The following is a 25,205-nucleotide window of genomic DNA, read 5'->3' as shown; positions in this document are numbered from 1 at the left end:
TTGCTTAGAGCGAAGCTCTGGGCTACTAGCTATACATAATGGGTTATTAAACCCAATTGAATTGACTATTTAGGTCAATAATGATGTTAGGTCATTTATTATTATCACAACAAATATTTCATGGTGTCCTTTAAAATTAGGACACTTTCGCTGTAATTTTTTCCCCTTCATTTCTTTATTGATGAGCAGGAACATGTTTGTCATAATAATTTTCCATAGCTTTCTTTCAGTTTATGCTTCAGATTTTCTTTGCAAGTTCTACTTTAGACTGGCATCTTAGTATCAGGGAAAAATATATTTATGAAAATGAAAACAGGGTGGGAGAATTATTTAGTTTCATGCATGTGGTGAAGCAAAAAATCAAATAAAGGTTTTTTTTGTTAAAACTAATTTTTCTTTCAGGTACCAATAAGTCAAATACTAAAACTAGAGACTAGGTCAAGAACACTCAATTTATTAATTTTAGGAATTTTTACTGAATTTTGCTGAAGACAGCAAGTATATATTAAACAGACTTATTCTAAATCTCTCTACAGTTTGTCATATCAAGTTGCAGGTATACCTTACCTACATCTGGAAATAATGTTATAATTCTATATTTTTAATCTTAATACTGTTGCACATATATATATACATATATGCATATATATATATTACATTACTTTCTTCCTGCCATTTGAATTCTTTCAACTTTTTGTAGAATCTTAGATTTTTTTCTTTTAGAAGGGATCTCTCACAATCTAATCTAAGATTGTGCTATTGCCATACTGAATCCTGAGAATTTCTGAGGATGGAGGTTTCAGGAGCTGTTCTTGGGTTGCTCCACCCTCCTGGTAAGCTTTTCCCTAATGTCTAATTAGAAACTTCCAAGCTGTGAGTGGTGATGACAGGGTATCGTCGTAGCATCATGCAATGTGGAGAGGAGTATCTCTGACATCAATTTTAACTCCCATTAAATGGTTCTAGGCTAGCATTAAATCTGCTCTTTAGCCTGGCTAAACACGTTTAGCTCAGGTTTGTGCCCAAGGTGTTTTCACTGTTTTTTGCTGGCCTTCTGCTGAGATGCTTATCTCCTGCAAATGGATATTTTTGTTTTTCTCCTATGCCTTGTTTTGTTTTCTGTGTTTTATGGGCTCCTAATTTTCTTCCTTATTCATCAGTCTTTTCACAGACACATCTGAATCATGATGCTGTAGTTACATCATGCTATTTGGCATGTCTTTAAAAATGGGTTGTAATCTTTAGGGTAGATTACTCTTATCCTTTTTAACAGAATAGACATTTTGTTTGTAATGTTACCTTCATGGGTAGATAGCAAAGAAGAATATTTTGTGGATTATGGAAGTTATTTTTAAATAAGCTATTTTGGATGTTTTAAATTATCATAGCTTGCTACCACTAAGCACATCAAATAGATTTGCAGATAAACAGCAGCTAGATGTTTTTTGATGTGTATTTAAAAACCTTCTTTACAAATGTCATAAATATTTTCACAGTAGTGTCTTAAGTGCACTGTTATACTTGTTACACAGAGTACGTGGCTGTAAAATTACTTTCTTCTAATACTCTCTTTTCACTGTTTGGGCATGAGCTTTCTTAGAATATAAAATCTTCTTTAAGAAATATCTCTGTTGTCCTTATGTTTTCTATGAGACAATGCAATGAAACCTTGCCATATATAATTTTCTGGCCTATGCTTCAGATATGGATGGTGGCACTACGTTTGAGTTGACCTCTAGCTCTGTGCCATATATATGAATATAACACTTTGTGAAAGATGCCATTGAAGGAAAGAAGCAGTATATGAGGAGGAGCTGAGCATACACAGCAAATGAGCTCACAGGAGCTTAAATTTTGTCTCAAATATGTTTACAAACTCAATAGTAGTGATTAGCAATCTTCTGTTCCAGAGAAACTTGTTCATTAGTACTACGCATTACGTAGTAGCATTACAAGAACTGGCTGACCCTGGTACCTCCCACTTCCTGGACCATGGGAAGCCAGTCGATATAATTAGCAAACAGTTTAAAACAGTCTTAAAAAGTCATACTAAATGTTAAGATGATGGGATAAAAAGCAGTCAAAGTGATAGAGTACACACAGTGGGCACATCCCAGAGGGAATGTTGGAAGTTTTTCAAAATCACAATGTGTTTTTCCCTTGCAAATGTTGTCTGAAATGTCTTTTAAGTGTCTGTCAGGTCTGAATGATGAATACCTAGAATAAAATCTTTGCAGGGAAACATAGAAAGTGTTAAAATTGTGATGAACTGTCCTGGTAAACTTTGCATTTCTCTTATTACTGTTCTTATTTCATAGAACTCTATGTTGAAATGAATTACTGCTCTTCTACAGAAATGCAGTTCACTTTGGGCTTTCATATTAGTTCACCTGTTATAATGCTGTATTTATTATTTAATCATGAGTATAAGCAAAGCAGCAATTTCAGTTAGCCATGGCAGAGGATAGACTACTTTGAACTTAACAGGTTGCTTAGTAGTAGTTTGCTCTGAAATCAGTCTGTGCTTTTTGATTCACTCCAACACTTACCATATCCATTGTAATGCTTTTCTAGTAGAGTATCACTGATGTAGCTTCCTGCACTGCGAGATTTTTAGCTACTAGGTGGCTATTAGAATAAAACTTTGTATGTGCTATTTAATCTATTGCTTTCATGGTAAAAATGGATCTAGGTTGTTTTGTCTGCTTATAGTGATTTGGAAAAATTAACGACCATGGCTTCAACATTTCATGATTGATGATATTACAGATAATTGCTTGGCATTTAAATATCACGTATCAATTTGTCCTTGTTGAAGATAAGGATGCTTTCCAATGACACTACTGAGGTGTTTGATTTGAGCTACCCTCTGCTGATCCATGTCCAAACTCTACATTCAATTGTATGCGTTAGATAGAAGATCTAGTTTAGAAACTCTGAATTTATCATATTCTCCAGGAGCAAAACAAATAGGATGTTCAAAAACTTAGACAGCACTTCCCTGAATTTGAATGTCTGCATGTTATTCAGTTGACTCACATGCTTCTGTGAGACTGATCACATATATTTTGACTAAAATGTATGTTTCAGAAGGGATCCAGCTTTGATCTTAACACACTTGAGTATCACATGCTGCGCAGGGTTCCAGTTAAAATATCCATGGCTTCCCAAATGTTGAATGAAGATATTAAAATATTGAATGAAGGTGTTGAATTGCTTCTTAGCTTTTCTATCTGGAAGCTTCAGTAGATTATTTGCTATGTTCCGTTTTCATATATGTTAGAAATAGCATAGTAAACTTCCTTTCCTTCCCCTCCTCCACTGAGAAAAATGAAAGCAACCATGGCCACAGTGGACCTGAATTGTAACATTCAAATTTAATTGTATTGAATCAGTTGGGTCAGTTCACCAGGTTGTTTACTCTAAACTGTTATGATGCCTTAAAGGAATATGTGCATGGTCTAGAGTCTCTGAGTGGATTACATCCAGAACTGTGTATGCCAGTTTAACCATTGCATGAGCCACTTAGTCTTACAGACCTGAAAAGCAGGATAGCCAGCAGAGAGGAGTAAGTCATGGGACACTAGAACTATTCAAACAGACTCCCTACAGTCTGAAATCAAGCTGGCACAGGTGGTGTTGCTGGAGAATGACAAACTCTTCATTTTTATCCAAAGATCTTTGTCCTAGTATTTCTGGTGTTCTTAAGTAAATTGTAATCTTGATGGAAAGTGAAAATACAATTTAAAATGCTGGATTTTCTCAAATGATAGGAATTATAACTTTTCACTTACTTGTTTGTAAGTTGTTAGGCTTTCTGGTTAATTTAGAACATTAATATCCTGAGAAAATAACAAAAAAACCCAATAACAAGTAATCCTGGCACCATGCTGATTATACATCACTTTTGTGGGCTATTTAATGTATCTTCAAAAGTAATAAACATGCATTAAAGTTATTTGGAAATCTTAGCTGATGTTTTGAGGTGATAAGCTTTCAGTTAAACATAGCACTTTAGTTCAATTTATTTTTATGGTTGGATGGCCGTAAGTTAGAAAAAGAAAGAGCAGGTTTGGAGCAATTGCTTCAGTGTGCAACTGTGGCCACATCACATGTTTGAAATGGAAAGGTTTGGTAAAACCAGGATTAATTTCACCCAGGAGAAAAATTTTGTTACCAGGTTTGAGTCTGCGTGTGTATGAAAATCAGATATAATTGGCAGTGGCAGCTTTAATGCAATTTTGCTGGTGGGGATCCCCCATGCAAAGGCTGCTGCATAAATGTAGTGTATGTCCAGCTCCTGCCTATGCCTCCCACTCCGTTACTGCTGCAGGGATGTACTTGGTTCTAATATCCGTGTCATGCATGCTCATTCCAGGAGGGAAAGAAAAGTACAGAGCTGAAGGACTAAAAGCTTTGACAGAAGTAGACCCACCTGTCCCCACTGTAACAACCCTCCCTGGTTTTAATGGTTTGTAGTGAACTGTCTCATGACAGATGTTTATGGTAACTGTGGTCTCTGAATACAAGAAAAGGCCATTGAAATGGGAAGAAGCAATGGAAGGTTGTGCTTTCTTGGCAATCTTTTTTTTTTTTTTTTTTTTTCTCAGCACTCAGGTTTAAAAAACTAAGGTGATTTAGTAACACTATTACACAATTTATTTAATGTTTATTTTCTATCATAAAAACATTACTGTTCATCTCTACTCCATTTGTAGTTGTATGTAGTGACAAATAGCTCTGCTTCATGGAGTATTGATGGAGGTGATTATTATGGGTAATTTTCCAAACCTGTAAACTAAGAATGCATAAATAGATGAGGAGGGAACAGCAATCTGAAAGTTTTTCCTCCTAAACAGTCTCTGAATTTTATCAAAACAATTTATTGCCTGTTTACCTTCAATTTCTGGCAGAAAAGCTATGGAGGTGTGCAGGTTACATACAACTTAGTCTAATCTGAAGTGTATCCTGATTATTTTTGTATTTTAGCAGTACTTTATAATTTACACAGCCTTTCTGAGGAGACTTAGTCAAGATGAAGTAGACTTGCAACCACCTAGATTGGGAGGAGAAAAAGGGAATCCGTAATTATACTTCTTGACAACTATCCAAGATGGACATCAGACACTCTAGTTTTCATAGACTGCATCTTTAAATAAATTGTTTATTTTTGTGGTGTGATTTTAAAATAATCTATTGACTGCTTACTTATTCTGGGCTCTATCATGGGTAAATCATAGATCTTGTTTCATCCTAACCTTATTTAGTATGGTCTCCTCTTTTATTACTTGTGTTATGGTGAAGTTAAATGCCTCTGCTTGTCTTTCAGCAGAAGAAAAAAGAATTACATTAACTGAACTCTTCTGAACAAGGTGTCTATATGTTGAAAGGGTTAAATTGTCCTGGTATGGCTGAAACTGGAAGCATCACTTAATTAGGAGTCATTTTAAATACATTCTCACAGAGATTATTAGCATTTTAATGGGGCAGTTTTCTTAATTTCCCTTACTAGTACCTGGATCTGTATGTCTCCCAAAGTTTTTATGACTCTTAGTTCCTATGACAGTGTCTCTGAAATACAATATTTGCTTGATATGACTTACTACCTTTGAATAATTCATTTCTTCATTGTTTATATATATTTTCCTAGTAATTTTAAAATATTTTTTTTCCATAACATTGAATAATTCATTAGCTTACTTGTTAATCCGCATATGAGGGGTTTTTTTCCTCAGAGAAGGAGGAGGAAGGGGATGTAATTCACAGTGCTTTAGTTCCTAGATGGGACATATAATGACTTAAAATGTACTTGGTTGTACCTGGTATGTATGTATGTATATATTTATCTCAGTTTGAAGTTTGTGGAGTAAAATGTTCTCCACAAGGGCTGTACAGGATGTCTCCTGTGAGCTGCTCCAAATATGATGATTACCGTGTGTCAACCTGCAGAGTAGGATCTTCCTGTGAAGCAAATGTGCATAACTTCAGAGAATGTTTGGATCAGCATGACTGTGGGTGGTAGAAGCAGGGACCCTGTTACATACTGAAAAAAAGAACTATAAAAAAAGCTGTCAGCTGGGGTAATGTAGACATGTCACATAATGTTTAGAAGAACTTACTGAACTGTGAAGACTGACATTTGCATCATAAAATAAGGCTTTGTTTAGCTATGTTAATGCATTTTAAGCTTGCACCATCTTTTGGTTTAACAAAATAGGAGCAATAAATTATTGCAGGATTGAAAACAAATTGGCTCCTATTTTAAATCACATCAGATTTAATTTAGTAAACATGTGACTTGTTTATAGTTGAAAGCAATGGAAGGTTTTCATTAACAATCTGAGTTTCACTATGCTTAAGCATAGGACCAAGTTTGAGCTTTAAATGCAAATAATTTTAATTGTGCATTTACTACAAAGAAATTCTGGGATCCTGAATGGAGTGTCATGGAATGTGTCACATGCCATGTGACACATGAAATGACACATGGAGTCCTTTCCTACCTCCTTTCCTTCTACAAAACTAAGGGACCTTTCCTCCCACCATTTCAAAGTAGTGGTTTACACTGTTGCTATGAAATTACAGGATTGCTTGGGACATGAGAACAATACCAAATTCCACTCTTTCTCCTCTCCCACTAGTTCATCCACCCCAGCAGCAGCCATTTCACTGCTGTATGTATACTCTGTAATCTTCTGCTATGATATAGTCTCTTTTCTCATGAAAAGCCATGCAGATTTATTTTTCACTCGGACAAAACTAGACTATGGTAATGATTCATTAGGTGATTTTTCTATGGTGACTGTTTCACTGGTATAATATCTCTCAAGTGATGAGAAAATGAAGATGAATGCTCAAAGTAACTAATACTTTAGGTGATTGACTTCTGCACACTCAGTCAACAGTTATGTGCAACTTACTTGATGGCAATATTTGTAGACTGGTTTTGGCTGGGATACAGTTTATTTTATTCATAGTAGCTAGTATGGGGCTATGTTTTGGATTTGTGCTGAAAATACTTGATAATACAGGGAAGTTTTCATTACTGTTGACCAGTGCTTACACAGAGTCAAGGTATTTTCTGCTTCTCACACTGCCCCACTAGTGAGTAGGCTGGGGGTGCACAAGAAGCTGGGAGGGGACACAGCCAGGACAGCTGACCTCAACTGACCAAAGGGATGTTCCATACAGTATGACATCATGCTCAGTGTATAAAACTGGAGGAAGAAGAAGGAAGGAGGGGACATTTGGAGTGATAGTGCATGGTGGAGCCCTGCTTTCCTGGAGGTGACTGAACACCTGCCTGCCAAAGGGAAGTAGGGAATTAATTCCTTATTTTGTTTTACTTGTGTGTGTAGCTTTTGCTTTACCTATTACGCTGTCTTTATCTCAAACCATGAGTTTTCTCACTGTTACCCTTCTGAATCTCTCTCCCATCCTACTGGGGGGAAAGTAAGTGAGCAGCTGTGTGGTACTTAGTGCAATTTCTTGTTTTGGCTACATAGTGAATTAGATCAGGGAAGTAATTTGTTAGGAAAAAAAGTAACTTTGCTTAAAGAAATTTACTTTCCAAGTAGATCAGTGAATAGGAAAGAGCATCTTGAATTGGTGTGGATAAAGTGTATAGATGGGGCTGCACCTGCACAAAGTATAGCAGTCTCAGTTTCTTTAAAAAATTCAGAAAGGGTTATGCTAGACTTAATTACAGCAAACTTCAAGTTTCCTGAAAATCAACATGTGTACATGCAATTGTGCATTTTTGCAAATGTAAATCTAAATATCCTCCTTTTTTTTTCTTTTTTTTTTTTAACATCATGATCAAGAACTAGGGATAGTATGATTTTACTTGTATAGATTTAGCACTCACTGAAAAATGGAAAAGAAGTCTGACTTAGCTCTTTAAAAAGTGATTAAACTAAAGCTATTATGCAGTTTTTTCGTAAAATATAATTCAATTAAAAATATGGTTTGTTTGAAACTGCTTCAGCTTCATCAATGACCTGCATGAAGAGGCTGAGTGCACCTTCAGCAAGTTTGCTGATGATACCAATCTGGGTGGGAGGGCTGACACACCAGAAGGCTGTGTTGCCATTCAGCAAGATCTGGACAGGCTGGAGGACTGGGCAGAGAAGAACCTGATGAAGTTTAACAAGGGTGGTGGGAAATAGTCTTCTCCTTTATAACAAGAGATTATAAACGGGTCTCTTAAGTCGATGGCCACATTTCAGTTACTCATTTGTAACAAATTATTTGCACACAAGCAACAGCAGAAGTATTAATTACTAAACATTTAAGTAAATTGGTATCTACTCAATATATTGTCTTATACAATTTTGAGTTGTTTTCTTCTGTTTAATGTTATTCTTTTCTTTCTTATTTTCCTAAATTTTCTATGTTATTTCTTCAAATTACTTAACAGCTAGTGTCTTCAAACCAGGCACAGCTGCATATTAGTTCGTTCTTGCTTTCTCTTTTTTTTTTTTTAATGTATCTTTTAAGGTTTTAAAAATTACCCAGAGATTATATTGCTGTCTTCTGCCAATAAAATCTATACACAAATTTTTTACTATTTTTAAAGTTACTATTAGTAATACTACCTGAGCTTATATAAATAAAATTTTATCTAAATCTTTCTCCATTTTGCTGTTTCTTATCACATGGACTGTACAAGAATATCTGCAGAACATAGGCTTAACAGGGTATAATTGATTCAATAATTCAGAGCTCTGACTCCAGCTAGGACAGACCAACACATTCCAGTGCAAGTCTAGAATTCAAGTGCTTTTAATGCTGGGGAAAATATATCAAATTTGATGAAAAATATTTTTGAGCAAAACACTGAATTTGGATCAAGTTCAGCAAAGAGTTTAAATGCTGGCCTTTTGCTTTCTTCTTTTGAAGGGAAATTTTTCTCTGAGAAGTTTACTTTATTTAAAAAAAAAAAAAGCTATTCATGCCTTCCTCCAATATTTTCTTTCAGGATGAACAAAATATTTTTCAATTATGGAAGTTTAAATTTAATTTTTGTTTCATTTTCTAAATAAAGCTTGACACATCCGTCCCTCAACTTTCTGTCCACAGTAATAAAATGAAAAAAAAAAAAAAAAGGAGTTTTACAAAGAGCTCTACTCTACATTAAGCATGAAGTGTTGTGCTAAATATACATAGTGCTGATACCTAAAATCATAACTCGGCAAATCGAAGCAACTTCTAAAACTAAATCAATTTATGATTTCATAAGCAAGCACCCTTTATTGGCGCATCGGCTCACAGCTCTAGAGTCACTGTGGCATATCCTAGCTAACTCCAGCCATGCTGGACGTTGTGCCACCTGACTTTCACCACCTCCAGCTAAATGCAATGGTTCTTCATGTCAACTGGTGGGTGCCAAAGGGGAAGTAGGAAGTACACAGGCACCATAAACATCTCTGTTGTAGCAATATTTAATGCCTGTTTTGGTCTCACCTCAAAATGAGTAATATCAGGATTCACGTAATGTTTAAATAAGTCCTCAGATAAATTTTCTACTAGCAATTATGTTCGTAGTGGTGACATGCAGATATAAGCCTCCAAGGAGTGAGAATATTTAGGAAATTCCAGCGAAATCTTTGAAAAGACATCATGTGGTTCAAAATAAAATGACCAAAGGGACATATTTAATTTCCTATTAAAAACATGATTTTGTAGCATTACCTGTCAAAGATCAGGAGTTTCTCTTTGGCTTCGAGGTTGGGATTAGTGCTAAAATCCCTGCAGTTCAAATTAGCAAAATCTCCAAATGATTGTGCTGTTCTAATTATAATGATTGCCAAATGCTTAGAATATATCTTCAAATGTTCTCAAATTTGCTTCACTAGGGGTTGCCAAAGTTTTTAGAGACATACTTTGACACCAGGATTTTCTGCTGATCTCATTAATATACTTTCTTGTTCTATTCTGTCTTTGAGTTGGTTTGTTACAGGTGGTTAATTTTGATAATTGTGGTTTAGTGTTTACATTATTTAGGAATTGTGGGGCATTTAATTAGCTAAAGTAATTATTAATAAATACTTCTTAAAGGACCCTTTGTGTGTGTGTTTGTATGTGGAGGTGTGTGAGTGCTGTAATGCTCATACACATTTAATTTTAATGATTATAAATATAAAGCTTTTGGCTACCAGAGTAAAAAGCTTTGTGGCAGGGTTCTCATAATATGAGCTACCTTGGAGAGTGCAGGAGCAGAAGTTGTCTACACCCATATAATCATTGGTGTATTTTTGGTAAGCAAATTGCAGTTACAGTGCTTGAATTGGTTTAGGGCACTAGGGAAGACATCTTAAACTCTGTAAAATTTTAATAAATAGGAAAAGGTTTAATTTTGTTTTATACCTATACCCAAAAGATGAATCTGCCAGTGAAATCACTTTTGTGTGGTGGAGAACACCATGTTCTGCATCCTTGGCGTGGCTTCCTGTAATTTAATTTAACCTTCCATCTGCCTTGCATAGCAGTCCACCAAGTGGTGATTTGCCCAGCTTGTATGCTTTAGCAAGACCAGTACCCGAGACAATATTGGCTCCATTTTTCTCAACTATTTTAATGAAGCTTTTCCGGCCAAGCTGTAGTCTTAGGGCAAAAGCAGCACTTAATGTTCATTTTCCGTACTTATTTAAAATATTTAACTTCTTTTTAGTGATGCTTCACCACTCTTTTTTCTTTCTTTTTTTTTTTTTTTTTTTTTTTTCCTCCAGCAGCTTCCTTTCCTCACCAGCAGGTGCCAACTTGGCACCGTGCAGGCTTCCTCTGAACTTGGTGCCATGGCCCTTTCCAAGGCTGTCAAACAGGGAGCTCTTATGTGAGCAAGTGCAGCTGGAATTTTCCTCTTCCTCCTCCTCCTCTCCCCCCACTGCTTTCTCCTGGCTCACTCTGCAGCAGCAGTGCCCCCGCAGCCTGCTGAGCTGGAGAGAGTGAGAGCACTTTTTCTCCTACCAGGATTAAGCTCCACACACAGCTGGGCAGCATGCCACAGCTAGCTTGGGTAGATGCTTGGTTCAGTTAGGATAATATGCACAGCACAGGTCTGTAGCTACATATATCAGTCATGCATCTCTTCCAGCTGAAATGACACACAGAACTGCCACCAGTCTCCCCTCTTACTTGTATTTCTTTCTGAAGCAGCTTTAGAATAAAATTTAGTCTTTCTCATGGACTGCATGAATTTTTTTTTCTAACTTTCTTCCTTAAAAAAAAAAAAAAAAGGCAATAAACTTCTGCCATAGCTGATGAGACAGCTGATATCATTAATCTATTCAAGAGGTAATAACAACAGTGATTTTGAAACTGTTTACTGCTTTAGTGTTAAAATGTAATAAAATGGCACTACTGCCTGTTGGAATTTAACTGTCCTCTTATTGTATCTCAACTACTAAAAATGGCACTGTGAAGTTTATCTTATTAAGGAAATAAGCTGTTCAAGCACAAGAAAAATACAAAAAGGACATATTGTCACTTGCCACAAAGTGGCTCTATTTTACTGCAAAGTTCTGTTATGTCTTAATCATTATTAACTAAAATATCTTTCCAAATAAGCATATGCAGATCTACTGTAAAGTGTTAATATTAGCTTTAATATAAGCACTAGTATTAGCATGAATTTAACATTAGCATTTAATATTAGCATTAATACAAGCTTTAGTATTGAGTTTTGGAGAAGGTAGAACAGAAGTTACAAAGATGTAAATGACCTACCCAAGGTTTTATAACAAATCTGTTGTAGCGAAAGGAGAGATAACTATCCAGACAGTGCTGGTGGTCTTGTACAAAGAGACTAGACAATGCCTGGGAAGTCAATCCTTAACATGTTTCTTGTCATCTCTGTCCCTTGTTCTTTCTTTCCCACATGGTAATTGGAGGAGAGAGACTAGGGAGAAAAATAAAAAATTAGTAACTTTAAAAATTTCTCAGAATGCACAGATGCTAGTGTGAAGCTTGCATACCTGTAATATAGGAAACCAGTGCAGTCTCGGTGAGATAAAATCTGGAACATCAGGAGAAGCCCCAATACCAAGAAAAACATATGTTAAAGTGCAGCTCATGCATATTCTGTGTCTCTGTATGGATTGTTGTTAGTGATGAATAAAGAATAGGATATGCAGAATCTCAGGACAGTATCTACTATCCTGTGAAAGTACTTGCACTGGAGATGTCACCTGGACATAGGCTCCTGCGGCAGCACTCACAGAGTTTCAGAAATCTTTAGCTGCGTCCTGTTGAAACAAAATACAGCTGTGTCCTAAGAGTAAGCAACATGCTGATGCAGTCAGTCTGCCCGCTGAATCATTCTGCTTTAGACATACTCACACTTTCCTAAGGAACAAGATCACTTAGTGTTTATTTATTGTTGCTTCCTTGGCTGCACATGCAGATTTGATCCTCTGAATATTTAGAGGGACACAGTGTGCAGGCAACCACAAAGAGGGGTGCTGTTCTGGGCTTGACAGATTACTCCCTTGAATTGCACCTCCCTCACTGCCACCCTTCACCATGGCTCTCTTTAATTTTCTAGTTTTCTTCTCTGCACCTGATTAAGAAGGAAGGCTTTCCTTGTGGAGAATTTACAGTGCTATATTTTAATCTTAGTGTTGTCTGAGCTGTATATTGTTAAGTGTGTGTAAAGGTATTAGTTAAGGGCATGCATCACACTACTTTAGCTGTGCAGTATTTCAAATAAGTTGTATAGTTTAAAACAGGAGGGGATTAGTTGGCTTTTTAATTTTCCTTTGTTACATGCTATTAAATTTTGTCTGGCTAATCCTACGGAGAAGTTATTCACTTTAGTTTCCTGAGGACTATCACGTTATAGTATAACTAAACTGTTTTGTGAGACAAGCAGAGAACAGAAGACATGACATCAATTTTATGCAAGGCTTTGCCATGACATGTCTCCAAAATGAGACAAAGCAGGGAGAGGAACAACAACAAGAACAAAAAAACCCAGAAAACCACACCACAACACCAAAAAAATCCCAGCAACAATAATATTTTTCCCACTGTTGCCGTCTTGTCAGATCTGATGATTGACCTAATATTTGGATACATAACTGAACGATTCCATTATGTGTTCAGAGCTGGGTCATGCTCAGATACACACAAGTCTGAAATGAATTCTGTAAAAGTTAATGATACTTAGTTGTATACAAGTGTTGTAAGCATGGCCAGGGCAACACACATAATCATACAAACAGCTAAACAAGGAAATTAATGGATTCATCGATCACAGGCATGGAAGAGACTACTTTGCCTATGCATTTTTATATCTCAAGAATCAAACTGCAAAGTATTCTGAGAAAGCACGTTCACAGTGTCATAGTTAAGTCTTTGGATTCTGCAGACAGAAATGATGGGAATCTCTTCCTTCACCTCTTAGACCACGTCAGTGTTAGTACTTTTATTCCTAAGAAATTACATTTTGTTTAAAGATTTAATTTTTCTGTTATGCTTTGCTTGTAAGAACAGGAAGACCTCTATATGACTGTGTGTATTTCATTCATAAGTCTACTTAAAGAGATGTGAAACTGTCTCACCTTGCTTTTGGATCAAATGGGCTCTATCCTTGCATTATAAGACTTGTTTTTCAGTCTCCAGGTTATTTTTGGGGGGCTGTTTTAGTTTTGGAAGTTATTGATTTTTCTGAAAGGCTGAATACCAGCATTGCTGGTCAGAACACCACTACAGTGTGTTACTGAGATCGCTTTCACACTTGATAGTCTCTTTTTACTCACTCAAGAATCTCAGTAACTTTTCTTGAATTAATTTGTAGTAGGTCAAATTATGTGGTGACCCTAAATGTCTCTGTATCTGCAGCTGCAAGGCAAACTACACTTCTTACCAACTACTTGAACCTATTGTATTATACTAGGTTGTTTCAAAATGTGTGGGAGGAGGGGAGGTTGTTTGCTTAATTTTGTTATTCAAATACTTGTGTAAAAGTACCTATTCCTATTATTACTATTCTGTTGATGTGCATGCTCCCCTGAGACTGTACCTGAAGCTATTTTTTTTGTGTCTTTGGTTCAATAATCAATTTTCAAATATTAAATAGAGCTTCACTGAATAATTCCATATCAGACTATTTGAAATAACTCAAGAATATATCTCCACTAATAGGTACAATGTAAGACATCGTGAATCTGTGTTTAATCCATCTACTGTAAGAGAAGACTTGCATAGGTTTTCAGCAGTTTTAGAGTCATCATGAAGAATACATGGTCGTGTATAAACCATGAGGGAATAGAGAAAGTTTACATGAGTATAAGGTAGCATTATGGTATCATACAGTGGTGTTTCTGCTAAGCTTTATACTAGATGTGCTACTTGGTTAAAATCATATGACCTGTTAAAGTAGTTATAGCAAAGAATCTGGTTTTACAACTCTCCTGGAATTTTCTAGGAGCCAGAAAATACTGCGTTCCTGTGTTACTGCTGCACAAGAAAGAATAAATGTCACTGATCTTGATAGTGGGCATCACATACTGGAAAAGTTAACAGGTTTCCCCAGTTCTTTCAACACCTGTCAGGAGCACTGCTTAAATCAATTCCTAATGGACAGAACCTGACCAACAAATGAAAATTACAGCTTATTTGATTGTTCTTGCTGGGTTTCCTTTTCCTCTTTTAAATGGTTCTCTGCTTTCCTTCCTGAAATTCATTACTGCCATGACAGCAAATGGTTTGAATGAAAGGACAGTTCACTCTGATTTAATTTTCTAGAGGGTCTTGTATTGTGTTTTCCATCTCACAAAACAATATAAATAATAAAAAATACATTATAATGTTTTTTGCAATAGATTGCATCCCCACTGTAAAAATCAACCTTGTTTCTGAGCAGAAATCTATCTTACTCTCCTGATAGACATTGTGGAAGTAGATAGTATTGTTGTTATTGTTGCTATTATTATTGTTTTATTAGATGTTTTGTGCCTTAGGGATAGGAGTATGAGGTGGCAGTTGCTACGGAAACTAGTTTGAAAAATGTTATCGAGGATCAGTGAATCTGCTTGTAAGACAGCTGTCACTGTGGACATAAATTAGATCTATCCTCATTAGTTAGGTGCTCTCTTCGAGGAGGGAGGGAGTCAGTGTTAATCTGACATTTTCCATATATGACAGAGAGATTTTCTTGTGCAATTCTCTGGTTTACAAGAACAGTGTGGTTGTTAATGGAGTCAATGTTTTAATTACTTTCTTCTTGTTATATATCCTGATGCTGAGTAAAGATTGTTTTTCGAAGATGCTACTGGAGAAAATTAGCTTTTTGTTTGTTTTTAATTCCATAAATACTGGTGGTATATATTCCACAAAGATAAGGTGGTAAGTTTGTATGACAGAATACAGACTTTTTTCCTGTGATAGAATTCTGCATCCTATGAGTAGGTCCTTGGCGTGATAATTCAGGTGTTTCATAGCTATAGTTGTTCTACCTCATTAGTTTTATACTCCCATCTACTCTTCCTGTAGCTCCTCTATGCGTAAAATAGAGAATCCATGTTAATCAGCCAGTGTCATCTTAGCCTGTTCCTGCTTTTGGGAAGCTGAATGTGGGCTCTTAATTCTGTATTTTTCAGCAGTTTCTCACAAGACGTTTCAGCAATATACAGTTTTCTTCGTAGGGAAAGGGTGGTTGTTCTCTGTGTCTTTGTGTGATCGGAAACTTCATATTCATATGCAGCTTATTTTTTATTTTCCAAACATTCTTTTAAGGGATATTTTTTAGGACTGAGCTCAATTAACATAACCTACAGATGATATGTTTTGTCTATATCTGCTCATTCCAAGTTCTTTTGGTTAGTAATTTTTCACTTTGGCCCACTGGAGAAGTAGGTATTTCCTATGTGGTTTTCTTAGTATATTTTAAGTCTGTCTTAATTCTTCATTATTTCTGTCCTTTCATTTATTTTTTGTCATTTGCATCTTTCTGGTTAGTAAGATCAGCATGTTGATTGTCAGCAATTTTTATTGGGAGGGGAGAAGCTAATCCTGAATCACCCTCTAGTTAGAAATATCATTAAAAAAATACTGTAGGGCTTCCTAATCAAGACAGGAAAGGGAGCAAATGCTTTCTCCTTTTATAAGGAGATAAAAGGAGATAATTATCCTAGAAAGCTGAAGCCAGCCAATTTTAAATTAGAAAAGGATACTTTTTAACATGATTAGCTGCTAAATAAACTGTCATGAAAGGTGTATTTTCTTATCCTTTGATGTCATTTATATCACTTTTAGAAAATATGGCTTAGCCAAATACAAGTTAAACTTTCGTTAAATGCAAACTAATGAGTTCACCGTAAAGGTAAATTGGTGACACACAGGAAGTCAGACTAGTTTGGATGCTCTCTTCATCCTCAATTTTATAAATTAATATCACTGCAGTTTTCCCTCATTTCCCTCTCATTCATTTTATAGTTGACAAGATGAAACTGACCATAAATAGTGTTCTGGTAGAATAGATTTTGTTGCTAGCTTGTGTATTGAAAATATTTCATACCATTTGTAAAAACTGATGAGAACTAACAGAAAAGTGTTTGAGTTGAATGTAGGAGACTGACACTATCTGTACATTTCTATAGCAACTCCTTAAATTGCAGACCTGTTGACTGTGAACAAATGGCACTGTAGCTTTGCTACCATGGTGCCACTTCATTAGATCTGTGTGTGTCCAGTTGTTACCGTACCTTGTCATCCCAGCTGAGATTTCATTCCTGTAAGCAGGTTTTGCACATGGTGATTTTTTCAGGATCTGGATAGCTGCTTACTCTAAAGCAACCAGATCTGGCAAAGTAATTTCATAGTGAATGAGCCAATAGGCATCAGATTCTTAAAATATTTTGTTGCTTGATACAGGGCTGGACTACTTTAACTGAAACTGAATAGCTCTGTCTCCATTTCTGATTCTTTCTACTAGTGCATTCAGCTTGTTTTGGTGCAAGTCTTCCTACCCTATTACTTTTTTTTTTTTTTTTTTTTTTCTGTGCTGATAAGGTTGCAGGAGGAAAACATTCTAAATAGTAAAATATGGAAACTGAATAACAGGATTAACCAATTTTTGACATTTCCACTGTAAACCTTTGTGTTTAATGACTATATGCGCAAGTCCAATTTGATCTTGGTTCAAGATGAAACTTACCTGCTATGATTGTTCAAATGTTATTTTTCTACACCTCTGTATGACGTTAGCTAATATAGTTGTTGACTGAATGAATTTTAATCACCAGACACTCATTTAATCTATGCTATTTTAAATTTTATAATTGATTTAAATGATTCAGACTTGAGGAGTTTATTCGTATAAGCATAGTTTTGGTCTTTCAGTTCTTGGACCAGGTTATGTCGAATGTTCCTACAACTGCATACTGCAGTTAGAAATCTGTGTCTGATTGCAGCATGCTTCTCGTACTTGCTCCAATGCTCCAGTGCAATGTATGTTTACTGGGAAGATTAGCAAGTAAGTGAAGTGAGAGATCTGTTCATTATCTTGTATATTGCAAAATAACTTTATTGGATTTTTATGTCCACAGTTGTTTGAAGAACAATAGAATCCAAATAAGGAACACTGCTGATTTGAGGGATAAATACAAACACTGTTTTTTTTTTTCCTGCTGCAATTTTAAGATAAACTTAGGAAATTGCTTTCAGTTGATCTTTGCAGAGCAGCCTGAGACCTTCATGAATCTTTTGTTACAAATTTACTTATACACCTGTACACACACACCCCCACACAAACACATATACAAGTATGATCTTTCAGTTAATACCTTTTCTTGAATACTGTTTTCAATGGCTTAGTTATATATATGTTTTGAGGACCACCACATTTAGGAATATTTTTGTGAGAAAAAAATCTACTATCTTACTTAAAATGTTTTCTTGAAATCATTTACAAAGGACAGGCAATATTTATCCTTTATTCAATTTGTTTGGGTCATGTTTTTTACAATATGTTTAACCAGTGATTGATCGTCCTTGATATGTTTTGTGACTTATCTCAAAATCATCCACGTTTTGGTATGGAACATGAGGTAGAAAGCCCCTGAGTACAACTTTACATCTACCTCGTACCTCCTATAATAAAATTATTAAGAGCAGCATTTGCTCATATTGTAGTCAGCGGCTTAAAGCACTGCAGACTCCTGTGTGATTCTCTCTACACAGGGGTTCCTGATGAACTCTGGAGGGCTTATAAACCCAAACATCACTGGAATTCTATTGAAGCTTCTGACAATCTCAATCATCTTTCTGTGTCCTACTTCATTGTCAGTTTAAAACAAAAGCAAAAACAAACCAAACCAAACCAAAAAAAAAAGAGGGAAACAGAAAGCCCCTCACACTTTATGATTTGTGCTTGGTTACTATAGTGATGAATCCTGCATGAAATCCCACACAGTTCTAACTGGAATCCAGATTTGCAGATACTTGTCAGAAAAGAAAACAGAGACAGATAATAAATTCAGTAGTGTAATATTGAATGGTGGCGTAAACCAAATCTATTTGGATGAAATCATCTGTGTTTTAATCTGGATCTTAGAATCATAGAATCATAAACCAGTTTCGGTTTGAAGAGGCCTTAAAGATCATCTCGTTCCAACCTCCCTGCCATGAGACACTAGACCAGGTTGCTCAAAGCCCCATCCAACCTGGCCTTCAATACATCCTGAGATAGAACATCCACAGCCTCTCTGGTCAACCTGTTCAAGTCTCTCACCACCTTCATGGTGAAGAATTTCTTCCTAATATCTAATATAAACCTAACCTCTTCCAGTTTAAAGCCATTATCCCTCATCCTATACCTACATGTTCTTGCAAAAAGTCCCTCTCCAGCTTTCTTGTAGGTCCCCTTTTGGTACTGGAAGGCTGCTATAAGATCTCCCCAGTGTCTTCTGCAGGCTGAGCAACCCCAGCTCTCTCAGCCTGTCTTCACAGGAGAGGTGCTCCAGGCCTCTGATCATCTCTGTGGCACTCCTCTGGACTCGCTTCTACATGTCCATGTCGTTATTATGTTAGGGACCCAGAGCTGGATGCAGTACTCCAGGTGAGGTCTGACAAGAATGGAGTAGAGGGGGAGAATCACCTCCCTTGATGTGCTGGTCATGCTTCTTTTGATGCAGCCCAGGATATGGTTGATTTCTGGGCCAGAAGTGCACATTGCCAGCTCATGTTGAGCTTCTTGTCCACCAACACTCAAAAGTCCATCTCCTCAGGGCTGCTCTCAGTCCATTCTTTGCCTGCCTGTATTTGTGCTTGGGATTGCCCTGACCCATGTGCAGGGCCTTGCACTTGGCCATGGAGAGCTTCACACAGACCCACCTCTCAAGCCTGTCAAGGTCCCTCTGGATGGCATCTCCTCCCTACAGTGTGTCTACCATACCACATAGCTTGGTGTCATTGGCAAAGTTGCTGAGGGTGCACTCAGTCCTACTGTCCATGTCACTGACAAAGCTGTTAAGCAGAGCCAGTCCCAATACTGACCCCTAAGGAATGCCACTCATGACTTGTCTTCACTTCGTAGAATCGTAGAATAGCTTGGGTTGGAAGCAAACTTCAAAAGTCATCTAGACCAACACCCCTGCAAAGAGCAGGGACATCTTCAGCTAGGTCAGGTTGCTCAGAGCCCTGTCCAGCCTGGCCTTGAATGTTTCCAGGGATGGGACATCTACCACCTCTCTGGGCAATCTCTGCTAGTGTTTTACCACCTTCATTGTAAAAAATTTCTTCCTCATGTCTAGTCTGAATCTCCTCTCTTTCAGTTTAAAACCATTTCTCCTTGTCCTGTTATAACACACCCTACTAAAATGTCTGTCCCCATCTTTCTTACAGGCTCCTTTTAAGTACTGAAAAGCCACAATGAGATCTCCCAGGAACCTTCTCTTATCCAAGCTGAAGAACCCCAACTCTCTCCGCCTGTTCCCATAGCAGAGGTGTTCCATCCCTGTGATCATCTTGGTGGCCTCCTCTGGCCCCCCTCCAACAGGTCCATGTCTTTATTTCACTGAGGGCTCTAGAGCTGAATGCAATGCTCCTGGTGAGGTCTCACCAGAGCAGAGGGCAGAATCATCTCTCTTGACCTGCTGACCACCCTTCTTTTGATGTGGCTCGAGGTATGATTGCTCTTCTGGGCTGCAAGCGCATATTGATTGCACATGTCTGGTCTCTTGTCCCCCAGTACACCCAAGTCCTTCTCTGCAGGACTGCTATCAATCCCTTCATCCTCCAGCCTGTCTTGATACTGTGGGTTGCCCCTAGCCAGGTGCAGAACCTTGTCCTTGTTGAATTTTATGAGGTTTGCTTGGACTTTGAGCTGTTGGCTGCAACACTTTGAGTGTGACCATCCAGCCAATTCCTTCTCCACTGAGTAACCATCTGCCAGGTCCATGTCTCTCCAGTTTAGAGGCAAGGATGTCATGTGGGACAGTGTCAAATGCTTTGCGCAGCTCCAGGTAGATGATGTCATTTACTCTTCCCTTATCCACCAATGCTGTAATCCTGCTGTAGAAGGCCACCAAATTTGTCAGGCATGATTTGCCCTTAGTGAAGGCATCTTGGCTGTCACAAATCACCTCCTTATTTTTTAAGTGCCTTAGCATGGTTTCAAGGGGGATCTGCTCTGTGATCTTGCTGGGCACAGAGATGAGACTCACCAGTCTGTAGTTCCCCAGGTCTTCCTTATTGTTTGGGACGCTGATGTTAAATAGTTCTTCCTGACTCAATTTCTGCACAGAAAGCGTGGTCACTCAGTGGTTCTGGAAGGCTAAAATTAAAGTACAGTCCTGGTTGACATCCCCAAGTGGTGTGACACCTTCAATATTTAGTCTTTCCTCTTGTATTGCCCTTACCCAAGTGCAGGAACCATAACGCTAAGTATTTTCACAGTAGACTGCCTTTATGTCTTGAAAACTCCAACATATTTCTTATCTTGGACCTTTGGTTTCCTTCTCTTTCTAGTAATATTAGTTCACCTTCTCTCAAAGTAGCTTCTGCAGAGGCTGTGAGATTGGGATTTGCTTCTAGAATTGACCCTGTATCTTCTAGGTCCTCCCGTGAAGGCCTAAGGTACTTTCACAGTCCCTCTGCCAGCTTTGAGAATTGCTGCAACTTGGCCCTAGAGATTTTTGTCCCTGAGACAGAGACATGAGCTAGTTGAGTCCTCTTGCTTCTTCACATAAGGTATCCTGTCCAAATAATATTTGTTCCTTTTTAGCTGAATCAGGAATTCCTCTCCATTTTCATTGTATTTCCGTTGATATTTTCTGCATGGTGGTTTTTAATAGGGTTGGTGATTGAATTGTTTAATTATTTTCCACTGTTAAGGTTTTTTAGCAAGAAGTTACAGATTCTTCATTCATGTTTCATTGAAATACAAGAATTCTGTTGAATTTGTGATTAAAAATATGCCATGAGAGTTGTATTGGTTTACTTCCCACCTGCTATTGGCAAGGTCAGAAGGTGCATACAGCCTTTCTGCCTGAACTCATTCAGATTTTGGAACATGACAGACTTCAGTATTTTTAGGTCAAAGAGGAGCACTCAATCTCAAATTAAGAAGTTATTCATCCTGTTGGGGAGCCAGGACTATGTCTACTCTGGAAATCCAATTATAGTCTTTCAAGGCTTTTAAGCTCCCAGATCAACAGTAGGGTATCAAAAAGTGGTGGAAAAAAAAAAAAGAAACAACAAAAACAAAAAACCAACAACACAGAGGAGATCCCTTGATGTAGTCTGATGTGTTTTTTCTCACTTCTTGTTATCAAAGCTTTTCTGATCTGGGACCTGTCTCTTTGTCCTGCAGGTGGATACTCTCAGAGACCTCAGAATTAGGCCATGAGCAGGAATTCTGGCTTCTACCTCTGTGGCAGGTCCCTTGGCAGGCCTGGCAGCCCTGTCTCTGGGTCTTCATGGTCTAGGCATCTGGCAGCACTAGAAGCACGGAAAGACCCACCATATTGCAGGATTTCAGGTGTGGCCTCTCAGCTCCTCAGTGATGAGTGCTAAGAGTGTGATACTCCAATGATTTCAGCATCTTGTCAATGAACTCTTGAGTTTTAAATCTCTTTACACATCTGAAGTAATTCTAGTTTGGGGTTTCAAATATATAATAATATCTATTTTGAATAGATAATAAAAACAAAGAGGATAATATACCTTGTAATTTCAGAGTAAACTTGAAAACTAGCCAAAGTGCCTCATGTTCACACTTACTGTAATTCTCTACTTTATCATTGGCATATCTGGACTTTTTAACCAAGGTTTTACACTAAGGTATCTTCACAGCATATGCTTTATAGACTTACTAAACCTCCAGCTCTGAGCAGGTGACCATAGTGAAACAGAGGCAATTTACCTTTTGAGTGTTTTCATTTATATCAAGTCAGAAGAGTAATCTCATTAAAGATGACAATAAATTAAGCTAATAATTGCAATCCTATCTATTAATGACTACTGTATTACATGTATCAGAAGACTGCCTTTAAAATTTTTAAATGTCATTATTAATAATTCTATTAAGCTTTTGTCTTTAGTTTTGTCTCAGTGCCCTACCTGAGTAATGAAAATGCTTGAAAAAATGATAAAGTAATTCCACTGTTATTATCTATAAATACAGAAAATACCAGTCTGGCTTTTAACAGTATTTGCAAAGCTTGGTTATTATTGGTGTCAGCTATGTATTGTAGATCATGCAGAACTTGAACGGATCATTTATATAATGTCACATCCAAATGATCCAGACCTGCATTTACTGTGTGGTAGCATGTACTTTTGTACAAAGTCACGTCAGTGGGATTTGGTAATGACCCCTTTATCTGGAAGCCAGTGTTACTGTGGCTGTAACAGTTCAATCTTCCTTTGTCACTGCACTGAAAGTGTTCTCCTCCGCAGTCTGGAAAAGTCACTTATAAATTAGATCAATGCTTTCAACCTACTGAAACTCGAACTAAAGTAGCAACAGTAGTTACAGTGAAATTTGATTGAAACAACAATCTTCCCTCAAAAAAACCTTATCAATAACACCTATCCCCTCATTCCCCACCCAGGCAGGGGTGAGAAAGAACATATCAAGGCTCCTCCTGTTTATGATCACCCAGCTACATTTAAACTAGCAAATCTAGGATAACCTAGTGTGTCTAGGAGCTGCCCTATCCTGTCAGACTAGTGGCACACCTACCTATTTTGTCTTGGAGGCAACTATAATAAAAGGTATCTTTCAAAATGTACAAAGTACCTCAAATGGGAGAGTTGGTTAATGGTCTTCAGGAAATTTCTTTCTGAATCCATGTTTAGTTTTTGCTCTGAAGCATGAAAATTGAACTGCATTATACTCTTGTATTTATCATGCATACAGAAGTTGTCCACTTAGTTGTCTCTTAAACCTTTTTAAAATCTGGTCCCTAAGTTCTATATGTAAAGCTTGTAAAAGGTAAATATAATTAATTTTCTTCTTATGCAGTTTTTAGGTTGCAAATGAATGCCATGTAGAATACATTTTGATATGTTACTTATTTGAAGAAGGATAACTGGGGGAAACCAGTTGCTTAGGTGTGGGCTCACTCTGCCGTGCCTGGAGCAGGTGATATTATAGCTCCATGCTATCTCTTCTGAAATTCTGGTGAGTGCTGCACCCTAAAATCACAGTCAGCAGAATATGACATAGGAGGGCTCCTTACCCACTGGACTGAAAGTAAATCATTTAGCTTAAATAAGCAAGTAATATGACTTGGAGTAATAGGTATCTGAAGCAGTTATAATGTTGTGTTTAACTGGATGAGTTGTGAAACTGGTAAGTTCTGGCTAACGGCTGGCTGCTGGGTAAGGGAGACCAATGGAGTCTTCAAAAGGTCTATTATGAGTCCAGGTAAGTTGGAGAGAAGTCTGTTTTAAGAACATGAATTTTATTAGTTACTCTGGCACAGCTCTAAGGTGGTAGTTCATTAAGGTACCATACTTAAGGTGTGTATTTCAAGCTTCATTTAATGAGATGAACAGTGCCTTCTGAAAATCATAGAATCAGAGAATCATAGAATAGTACAGTTTGGAAGAAAACTTCAAATGTCATCTAGACCAACACCTCTGCAAGGAGCAGGGACATCTTCAACTAGATCAGGTTGCTCAGAGCCCCATCCAGCCTGGCCTTGAAAGTGTCCAGAAAAGGATCATCTACCATCCCTCTGGGCAACTTGTTCCAGTATTTCACCACCCTCATTGTAAAAAACTGTCTTCCTCATGTCTAACCTGAATCTCCTCTCTCTTAGTTTAAAACCTTTACCCCTTGTCCTACCGCAACAGACCCTGCTAAGATGTCTGTCTCCATCTTTCTTACAGGCTCCTTTTAAGTACTGAAAGGCCACAATAAGGTCTCCCAGGAGCCTTCTCTTGTTCAGGCTGAAGAACCCCAACTATCTCTGCCTGTCCCCATAGCAGAGGTGTTCCATCCCTGTGATCATCTTGGTGACCTCCTCTGGCCCCCCTCCAACAGGTCCATGTCTTTCTTCCACTGAGGGCTCTAGAGCTGAATGCAGTGCTCCTGGTGAGGTCTCACCAGAGCAGAGGGCAGAATTACTTCCCTCGACCTGCTGGTCACCCTTTTTTGATGCGACCCAAGATATGATTGCTCTTCTGGGCTGCAAGTGCATATTGGCAGCTCATATCTTGCTTAGGGACTCGTGAGAAAATGACTTTTTTTTTTTTTTTTTCCTTATTTATTTTTCTCTTCAAGGAACTCTTCATGTGACACTAAAAATATTTTGCTGGTGGTGACTCATTTGATAGAGAGGTAAATGTCCAGATGGTAAACTCACTTGTCAGTAACTTCGAGTAAATGGGATTGATCTGAATAGATACCTCTGCCAGTTCAGTAGTTTTCTAAAATTAGAATTTAAAAATAGCCAATTAATGAAATTAAGTGAGTTTATTAGAAAGCTAAACAGCTCAAATAATGAACTAAAAATAGTCTGAAATAACGGTAATAGCCAATTTCTTGAAGATTATTGTTTCATTAATCTTCCCATTTCAGGATTTCTGTCTCACCAGAGTTAAAATGTTCTATATGAGACTGTTCCTACAGATATGTACTTTTTTATATTGAGAAAATATTGTGCACTGTGCAGATCTTGTTTTTAAAGTGTTGGATGAAAAATGAAAATGTTTGAATTCTGTTCCTAACTTTCCTTTTCTCCATTGGAGGC

At 37.4% G+C, this 25,205-nt stretch overlaps 1 protein-coding gene across 9 annotated transcripts in view; it reads left to right on the top strand.

Annotated features, from left to right (window-relative positions):
• The window catches only part of LRRC4C (leucine rich repeat containing 4C), a 572,608-nt gene that overhangs the window by 85,751 nt on the left and 461,652 nt on the right, over positions 1–25,205 (top strand). Inside the window, exon 1 of one of the 9 annotated variants that reach the window (XM_071809104.1) lies at positions 21,861–21,982. The exons of the other annotated variants lie outside the window; for them this stretch is intronic. The gene's annotated coding sequence lies outside the window, so the exon portion shown is untranslated. Of the gene's footprint in view, positions 1–21,860; positions 21,983–25,205 lie in introns of those variants that run through there. 9 annotated transcript variants of the gene reach the window in all.

This window comes from Patagioenas fasciata, chromosome 5 (genome assembly GCF_037038585.1).
Source record: "Patagioenas fasciata isolate bPatFas1 chromosome 5, bPatFas1.hap1, whole genome shotgun sequence".
Classification (NCBI taxonomy): Eukaryota; Metazoa; Chordata; class Aves; order Columbiformes; family Columbidae; genus Patagioenas; species Patagioenas fasciata.
This window is presented reverse-complemented; position numbering and strand designations above follow the sequence as displayed.